Raw genomic sequence first — 4,043 nt, 5'->3', positions numbered from 1 at the left:
TTTTGCTCCACTGAATAAGCACATCAAAACCTGAATTAATATCCTGGAATATTAAAGCAAGGATTAAAACTCATAATTAAGAATAAGAGAAGTATTTATCATATAATTCAAATGATAATAAGATCTATCTTAGGTTTCATCTCTCTTAGGTATTTAGGGAGTTTAGTTTGTAACACCCTCACTCGTGTCCAACTCCAGGACAGGGTTCAAGGCGTTATCGGACTTAAACATTCACAAACATACAAAACCGGGTCACCTAATTTGCTCAAAATTAAAACTTTTCAAACACATGCATATCGACCCTTACACAGGCCTTCGAGGCCTAAAACATACATCGGGGCGGTTCGGGATAAAACCGAAAACATTCGATAAACTTTGGGCAACTTAATAAATTTTTTTTCTTTGGAGAGTTACACGCCCGTGTGGGTGGGGCCGTGTGGTCACACATGCTCGTGTGGCTTGGGACACGCTCGTGTGGCTTGGGACACGATTGTGTCCTCAGCCTGTGTAACTCTCTATTCATGACGTCAGTAAAATAATTTATACCACACGGCCAGGCCACACACCCATGTACTAGGCCTTGTCCTCCACACAGTTGAGACACATGGTCGTGTCTCTGCCCGTGTAGCTAACACTTAGGCTATTTTCCAAGCCTTATGTTGACCTTATTTTTTTCCTCCATACTTTTACACATTATAGGCACAAATTATAACATCAATTTAATGTTTAATCAACCTTTGGTGAAATTCAATTAAATAATTTGCATGTTGTCATACATGTGTTTATTACCCAACACTTAATCTCTACACATTCAACAATTGTTCATGTTCAATCATTATCATCTTACTACCATGCCACACATTCACTCTATGGCCACGACCATCCCGAATGGTCCTGAGGCATTCATCATGTACATGTGCCATATACTTCTCATACATAGCGAATAAGCATAATCATATAACCACATCACAAGACATTAACACATACCATGGACAAATAGGCTTACAAGCCAAAATCAATATAAGCCACATCTCATGGCTATATCCAATGAATTAAAATAAGCCAACATCTTGGCCAAAACATAAAAACACATATCAATAATTAAGTCCCTATACATGCCACTCACTTGAAGAAATTAAGTTTCAACAATACTCCAAAGATGGTAGCTTGATAGTGTGAGGTTGCCTCCGATGATCTCCAACCCCGAGCCGACCTGAGGACACTGGAAGAAATGGAAGGGGGAGTAAGCTTTACGTTTAGTAAGTTCATATGAAAATAATAAGCATTATAACAACATGTTTCCTTAGGTAAAACAACTATAATTACACTTTTATTCATATTCTGGTCAAGCTGTCTACTCGAGTCATAGTCGATAAATTATTTATATCTCGAGCCACAGGACTCTAAATTAAGATCCATTAATTTTCACTGAAACTAGACTCATAAAATTTCCAGAATTTTTGGTCTAGCCAATAAGTACAGTTTATTCTTTAAACTCTCCCCTGCTTTACTATCTCGATAGCTTCGACCTCTATCTACTAAAAATCAAATATCTCATAGTACGAGACTCAGATAATGTTCCCGTCTCTTTCTCTTGAAAATAAAGTTCATTAAGGATTTCATTCATATTAATTTTAACTCATGATTATTTTTTTACAATTTCTAGTGATTTTCCAAATTTAAGACAGGGGAATCTCGAGTCACTCTGACTCTGTCTAACAAGAATTCAAATATCTCATAATAAAAAATTCTTTTGCTTACACCATTTCCTTTATGTGAAACTAGACTCATTAAGATTTAATTTCATATACTTTTTAGCCTTTAATTCTACTTCTACCATTTATGGTGATTTTTCAAAATCGAGCTACTGCTGCTGTTCAACACTGTTTCAGTGCAAAATCACAATAGCTATCATAATTTCATTGTCACATTGATCATGGACTCATTATTTCATAAATCACATATTCAAATACACAATGTAAGTTAACATGATATTGCAACACAATTCATAATCATAAGCATAAGGATGGTTCGTCTTTCAAATCTTTTCACTTGTTCATCATGTATACACATACATATGCATGAATTCGCTTACTCATCATTTATCACATCTCAATAAGGCATCACTTATGAGTATAATGTAAGTACCTGTACATATCCATAGCATATCGATTAACTTTGCCTTTATCACCACACCGCTCTCGGGACTTTCATTGCATTATTCATTATAATACCCATTTAATTTCTCAGAAATCTCGATGGATAATCCATTTACCGTTAAGTCATACAAGTGATCATCTCAAGTACGCACTCTCGCGAACCTCACATCTTACGGCGAGATTACCAGTCCAGGCTAAATCCCCTGTAATATAAACTCATAGAGTATTGTCGGGATTACCAGTCTAGGCTAAATCCCCTACGACGACATATACTCAAATGAGATCGGATTCAATTACCACCCAAAGCTAAATTCAGATCCTAATCGACACCGTCTGGCTAAATCCTAAATGTACACATATTCTTCGGGAGGCTCGATCACTCAAGGAACACCCGTCCTGGCTAGATCCTTTTCTATATTTGAGATCAACAAATTACTCGTTTCTGCAACACATGCAGGATCTCAAGTCATGTAAGCCATGGTTTATCCATCGGATTTCCCTTTTTATTCAACCGGGATTTTCTCTTTTCATCAAGTATCTCATTATGTGTAGCTGATCATGCAATGTACATCCAATTCAACACATTTCTATGTTTATTTAGACATTAGTCCATGACATAAACATGGTATTGCATATAATTATATTTAGGCATTTGTTACAATATATAATCTTTATATCAACTAAATAAATATCCATCACACTATGCTAACACATAAATTTAAGTTCAAGTATGAACAATAATATCGTTGCATTATCGTTGACATATGAACTTACCTCGGTTTCGAGTATGACTATTTATTTCGAGTTTATACTTAACCTTGTTCAATCTCTTTCTAAGCCCGAATCTTGTTTTCCTTGATCTATAATATCACATTTGACATAATAATTAGTCAATTATTCATATGGGTCCAAAAACCATATTTTTACAAATTTTCATTTTAACCTCTAAACTTTCACATATTTGCACCTTTGCCCCAATGCTCGTAAAATGATTTTTATTCAATTTCCTTGCATTTCAAGCCTAGAAAAATCATTTTAATAACTATGGAAGCCCCTAATTTCCACTAAATCACCCTTTTATGACCAATTTTACAATTTTTACAAAACGGTCCTTTCGGACGTTTTCATCAAAAATCGCTTAGTAAAAGTCATTTATTACACACCGAGCCTTCATATTCTACCATTAAACATCAAAATACATGCATATCATTTATGGGTATATTTTTAAACACAAACCCTAGCTTAAGTAAATGGTAGAAATAGCTAGAACATGTTATCGAGACTTCAAAAATGCATAGAACGTTAAAAACGGAGCTCGGAATCACTTACTATTGAGCTTGGAAGCTTGTCCAAACCCTAACCATGGCTTCTCTTGGTACATTCGGCTGAAGCAAGAAGAAAGGGACACATTTGGGTTTTAAAATTTGTCTTTTAATTCATTTTATCCCTAAATGACCAAAATGCCCTTTTTACTATTCTTTCAAAATTTACCCAACCAAGGCTATTTTTGTCAAAAATTTATACAATGGTATAATTACCATTTACGGACCTCCCATTTAAAATTTCATAACAATCAGACACCTCTAACATGTAGAACTTAACTTTTGTATTTTTTTATAATTTAGTCCTTTTGACCAAATTGAGTGCCCAAACGTCGAAATTTTCGAACGAAATTTTCACGAAATCATTCCGTGAAATTTCATATCATAAAAATATAATAAAAATAAATTTTCTTATGTCAGATTTGTGGTCCTGAAACCACTGTTCCGACTAGGCCCTAATTCGGGATGTTACAAAGTTCATAACGATAAGGGAAAACATCTCAAAATTGGGAAAATAACAAAACATAAGAAACCCAAAAACTTCGGTAGAAATTGAATGGAA

This window comes from Gossypium arboreum, chromosome 12 (assembly GCF_025698485.1).
Source record: "Gossypium arboreum isolate Shixiya-1 chromosome 12, ASM2569848v2, whole genome shotgun sequence".
NCBI classification, from domain to species: Eukaryota; Viridiplantae; Streptophyta; class Magnoliopsida; order Malvales; family Malvaceae; genus Gossypium; species Gossypium arboreum.
The sequence above is the reverse complement of the archived record's forward strand: the minus strand, read 5'-3'. Positions refer to the sequence as shown.